This window comes from Rhamphochromis longiceps, linkage group LG12 (genome assembly GCF_057381845.1).
Source record: "Rhamphochromis longiceps isolate RC_006_pf linkage group LG12, R_longiceps_female_GT1.1, whole genome shotgun sequence".
Lineage (NCBI taxonomy): Eukaryota > Metazoa > Chordata > Actinopteri > Cichliformes > Cichlidae > Rhamphochromis > Rhamphochromis longiceps.
In genome coordinates this window covers 45999639-46005721 of record NC_140568.1, presented here as the reverse complement: position 1 = coordinate 46005721, position 6083 = coordinate 45999639, and the positions used below count along the sequence as shown (strand labels likewise).

General features: G+C 43.3%; 1 long non-coding RNA gene across 2 annotated transcripts; it reads left to right on the top strand.

Annotated features, from left to right (window-relative positions):
• Positions 1-269: 269 nt before the first annotated feature.
• Positions 270-5925, top strand: LOC146658286 (uncharacterized). 2 transcript variants are annotated; one of them, XR_014914156.1, is made up of 4 exons: positions 270-845; positions 3504-3596; positions 4487-4549; positions 4673-5925. It is a non-coding gene; the product is annotated as an uncharacterized LOC146658286 (long non-coding RNA). The 2 variants fall into 2 exon arrangements; XR_014914155.1 differs by having other exon boundaries at positions 4487-5925.
• Positions 5926-6083: the final 158 nt, after the last annotated feature.

Genomic DNA, 6083 nt, shown 5'->3' with positions numbered 1-6083 from the left:
GAGCCGAGGCCCAGACCGCTCCGAGGCGCCGGGAAGCGGCACCTCCAGCGCTGCCGGGTCGCTTTCATCCCCGCCATCAGTCCCCGCGGATCAGCGGACCGGGCCTGGGTCCGATTCCCCCCCGCTCTACTTCAGGCTGCGCCTCACAGAGGCACAGGGGCATTGTGGGAAATTTACACAGGCCGGTTTACATCAGCAGGTCAGGATTGGACGGCTGAAGGCGCCATAACAAAGGCCGACCCAACGCCCTCCTCCCACAGTCCCAGCCATCCACCCAGCCCCCACCCGCCCTGCAGGTCAGAGTCCGACACGGGGGGGGGGCGCGGTGTGACGTCGCCCTGCTGCCTGTGAGCAGGGTTAGACACGAGGAGCTCAGAGAGACTAAGGCTACGTCCACACGTACACGGGTATTTTAAAATCTCCGTTTTAAAAAATAATCCCGTCCACACGTAAACGCAGAAATGAAGGAAAACGCTGCTAGGAAGCAGGGGCGGATCTAGAAGTGTGGCATGGGGTGGCAAGTGCCACCCTAAAATGATCCCTTGCCACCCCAAGTGCCACCCCAGTTTTGCACATGACAGTGTTGTTTATTAAAATAAAACAGCATTAACAGTTTGAGCGTAGTTACAGTCAGCAGTGAATATAAATGCTAAAACTGAATATATTGCATAGTGTTACCCCTGCACCAGTAACAAATGGTTCAGCCCATAGCAGGACCGGCTTTTTTCTTGTTTTCAGTAGCAAGCGATGCTTATGATTGTGCCAGAGCACATTTTGAACAACACCATGGGAATTTCGCTTTTTACACAGGTGGGTGGATGTTACACTGTGGAAATGGAAGGAAGGTGAGTGTTATTAACCCTCTGTGGTCCACGGACACGCTGCACCTCCACATCACATGACTGATGTAAGCTGACACAGCAACAAGCTGCAGCCTATTTCAGCCCACATTGAAAGTTCCAACATCAAAGTTTTTAAATTTTAATTACAGGCCAGTAAATCCAGAGTTATGATCATATATATCAGCCACGCTTCGTTCTAAATACTGTCGTCACGTTTGTGTGTGTGTGTGTTTTAAGCGTTTTGTAAAGACAGCGCGAAAACAGTAAAGAAAGGAAAAAAGCCACCTCTTTCTTATTGGTGGAAAAATGCACCATGTCGACCAATTAAAAAAAAGTCAACATGTGGGATTTGGTTGTTTAGGAAGAGGGAAAAGTTTGGGGAGTGACGGTAACAGGGCGAGCGAGACAGAGCGAGAGCGAGAGTTTAGATGTGGCAGATTTGTGACGTTTAGTGTGGAGTGTTTACTTAGTGTGTTGTGTTGTGTAGTTGTTCTGTTGTGTAGTCATTTTGTTTTGTGTGTCAGTGAGGGCACTAATGAATGTCACAGAGGCACATTTGTAAACACTGTCACTAAGTAGAAAACCAGTGGAGTGATACACCAGCTGTTGTCGGGCCTGCAGGTTTGTCCCTGTGCTCTTCTGTCTTTTGGTGGACAAACTTGTTTTTACTGGCACACATCATTTGTGGGGCATCTTATTGCCACACCTGATTGTTCTCTCATTTTAGTTTTAGTAAGATTTTTAAATGGTTGTACAAAATGAAAAACAGCAGGTGTATCGGCTGCATTTTTAGATAAATAGTTGTTTATGTTTACAAAATGTACGTTTTATATTTGCATTTCAAGTTATAAAAATTTACTGTTTTTTTTTTTTACAGTAAAAAATACTACTAGGATCTTAAGTTCTTTGTGTGGTTTCAGATCAGTAACACTAATGCAGTATGTCAGTGAAAAAAACAACTAAATTCAGTTCAGCTTAAAAGACACCAAACAAGGCAACGGGGGAAAAAATAAAATGAAACAATCTGAGGGTGAAATACAAACGTAAACTCAAAAGGAGTCACAAATGGCCGGTTGTATTTCAGACCTCAGAGGGTTCATCCAACAAATCATGAAAAATTGGGTTTACATGTTTGTTCATGACGGTGCAGATTTCTGACATTTTGTGTAATTTAAGCTGCAACAATGTGACTGTTTTCTAACAAAAACAGTGAAACTCAAGTTAGACTTGTGTTTGTAAATGAAGCGCCCCATGTTGTGTAGCTTTCTGGAGTTTATACTTATTGGGCAACATATTTATTTATCATACAGGCTATACAGTACATAGCATCAAAACTCACATGTTTTATGTAACTAGTGTGTAATCATGTGGGCTACAGACAATAATTAAGTTATCGACTATATTTATATGAAAAACGTGCATACTTACTGCATTTGAATCATGTAACCATATGTAACCACCTGCATGAGTGTTTGAAAAAAAAAAAATGCCACCCTCATGCCACCCTAAGAAAATTTCTCTAGATCCGCCCCTGCTATGAACATGCCAAAGCAGCAGGTGGCGCTATAGTCCTAACCGTGTAGAAATGTTGGCCAATCAGAAGACTAGAAGCCTCGGTGGGAAATAGGATGGGATGGGGCATAGAAGCAGAACCGAGTGGTATGTGTGGAGGGACGGTAACTGTGTGTGTGTATGTAAGCATTTAAACACTGCAGAGAGTTCAAGTAACAGTAACAGTATTGTAGAAATCCATTTCACCGAAACAATAACGTGGCGCACACTGTGACGTCAAAAAAGGTGCACACCTTTGACGCTGCTTTTTCTCCGTTTTTCTTGTCCACACTTAAATGCAAAAACGGAGTTTTAGAAAATATCCACCCTGGCAGGCGTTTTTAGAAATCTCCGTTTTCAGTGACCAAAAACGCCGTTTACGTGTGGATGAAAGGTGCAAACGCATAGAAAAATCTGCGTTTTCAAAAATACCCGTGGACGTAGCCTAAATTTCATAACTCATCAGTTTTAACCAGAGGCGGCAAACGTACAGACTTTCTTTACTCAAACAGAAGTACAGATACGTGGGTTAAAATACTCCAGTTGAAGTACTGAAGCAAGTTTTTTACTCAAAAGCTGTGAAATGTACCAAAGTAAGAAAGTATAAAGTAGCTCTATGAACAGTTTTTGTACGAAGGTAACTGAACCTTTTGTTGTATTGACATAATATTAGCACATGACAATATAAAATGTATTCAAAGTTATTTAGAACTTTCTCATTCTAATGAGTGTACTTAGTTTAAATCTGTAGGACACAAGTAGTGAAAGAGAATTTTAAAAACACCTGTTTTCTCTCTCCACATGTTAGCGGGCGACTTTGCCTCCACACCTAAAAACTACAATTTTCAGGGTCCCAGGGTCGCTCAGACCCAGGGACCCTGAGCAGTTATGGACTAATATTATGTATTATGTATTAAGTATGTATTTTGTATTGCTGTCCCTCCTTCTCCCTGCTTGTAGACGTATGTGCATGTAGGGGTGTGTGTGTGGGTGTGGCCCTTGGCCACACCTGAAGACCTTGACACACCTGCAGCTGATCAGGCCGGGAGAGCACGGGATTTATTGTCATGTTTTTCCATCACTGTAAATAAACGCACTCTTTATACACAGAGCACTGCGCCTGGGTCCTCATTCCCCATATCCCCACGGTCTGCCCACGTCACAACAATGACAACAGTTGGAGGTTAAAGTGAGGATTAGCAGGTGAGGGGACACTGTGTAGTGGCTCAGCACACCTTTAACACTAAGCTCTCTTCTTCCTGTCCTCTCCTGTCTTCCTGCATGTCTGAGTGAACTTAGCTCTCTTTCTTTTCTCTCCCTGTCAAATCCAAGCTCTGCTGCACTGAGACAAACCGCACACAGACACTTTACTGCCTGTCACGGCCTTTTAAGTGTCAAAACAAAAAGTACTCCAGTAAAAGGCTGAAGGTGGCAACAGGTGGTTTGTGTCAGAACGCACTTCCAACTTGATTCTTTAAAAAATATGTGTTTATTTTGTTCTAAATCATAAACCACAAATCAACCCAATGCTTTCTTACGACTTCGATGTCAACAAAAGTTTACTTAATCTGATTCCACAAGTTCAAAAAGTGGTCAGAAAATTGTCGTGGTTTTAGGCAAGGATTCAAGCGACACCTTGTAGAGCACTCAAACTCCGACCTTTATTGTCTACTTCCTGTTTCAGAACCCCCTTTCACAATAAAACAGGTTATGCTCAAACAGATTACACCACATCCTCCTTTCGCTGAAAACATCAAACTTACAAGAACATTTAGAACCTTTCATAGAAACTTTTCTTTCTCTTCAACCTTTTTTCCTTTACTTTTAAACCCATGTTTATCTTTTTTGTTTTGTTTATTTTCACAAGTCCAGTGTTTGTGGTTTTTTGACAACCCTGCCAGCCCATTAAGGATCACTGACATTCTACGCTGAAAATGTTCTGGGGCTGACGCTATTCCAAAGGGAAGTCTGTTAAAGTGGAAGCGCCCAAAGGGTGTAATGAACGTTGTGTAGTGTGCTGACTCTGGTGACAATGGAACCTGCCAGAAGCCTCTGTTTGCGTCTAACTTACTGAAGACTTTTGCTCCCGCCAGGGATCCAAGTGTCTGTTCAACCGAAGGCAGGATGTACTTTTCTCTGCACGCTGCTTCATTGAGGTGAGTGAGGTCAACACAAATACGCACAGAGTCGTTTTTTGTTGGCACTGGGACCATACCTGCACACCATTCTGTTGGTTCTTCAACTCTGCTGATTACTCCCATGGACTCCATTCTTTCCAGTTCCTGTTTCACCTTTCCTAACAAAGGGATGGGGACCCGTCTTGGTGTGGCCAGGGAAAAAGGCACAGCATTGGGTTTCAACTTAATCGTATAAGGTTGTTGCATTAAACCTAATCCCTGACACAGCTTTGGGTAGTTCTCATTCAACACATTCATGTCAATACTGTCAGCTCTACACACAAGGTTCAGCTTGACACTTGCTGGCCTGCTTAACAGTGCTATGTGCAAATCTTTGATAATGTACACATTTTCCTGTATTCCCTGTTCACCTTTGCAAATTGTTTCTCTGCTCATACCCAACACATCAAGTGGAGTACCCCCTGGACCAAACAATGGTCTATCTGGTTTACATAACTCTGTCTCATTTTGGTTTATGCAGTAATACATCTGGGCTGGGATAACAGAGACGTCAGCTCCTGTGTCTATCTTAAATCTAACTTTGTGGTTTCTGATAGTGAGATCTGCATACCAAGGATCTGAACCTGCGTCTACAGAACCAAGAAACACGGGTGTATCATCACTTTTCTCTGTTTCTATCACATGCACAGATTTAACAGATTTCCACACTTTACTGAAGTGTCCTCTTTTACCACATGAGTGACATGTTGCATCTTTTGCTGGGCATTGTCCTTTACCATGCGCAGGGGTTTTCCCACACCTGTAGCATGATCTCCCATTTGGTGTTTTGTCCTTTGTTGTGCATTTACGTTCTCTTCGGGGTTTGAATGTTGAATGCTTTTGTTCCCTGTGCTTCGCTGTCACAGCATCTATTTCCATCTTATTTTCCCCTCTGATGTCTGTCTGTTGTTTTTTGATGACTTCAGACTGCCGGGCCTGGTTAACTGCTTTCTCCAACGTCAAATCTTTGTCCATTTGAAGTCTCTCCGCTAAGCTGATGTCCCTCAGACCCACGACGAGGCGATCTCTTATTAACTCATCGTGCAGTGCACCATAACTGCAGTTTTCAGCTAAAGCATAAAGTGCGGTGACAAACGAGTCAACAGTCTCATTAGCTTGCTGTGTTCTTTGATTAAAGCGGGCTCTCTCATAGATAATGTTTTTCCTGGGAACAAAGTACGTATCCAAAGTGTCTCTTACTGCTTAGTACGGCTGCCTTTGTATGTCCGATAAAGCTTGCCCTCGGAGGATATCATCTGCTTCATCCCCCATGCAGTAGATGAGTGTGTTTACCTGGTTAGTCTCTGAGCTAAGGTGCAGGTTGCTTGCAAGTCGAAATCTTTCAAACCTCCTTATCCCACTTCTTACTGCAATCCCGCTTCTGACACCATGTGTCAGAAGCGGGATTGCAGCAAGAAGTGGGATAAGTGGCAAGGATTTTAGGCAAGGATTCAAGCGACACCTTGTAGAGCACTCAAACTCCTACCTTTATTGTCTACTTCCTGTTTCAGAA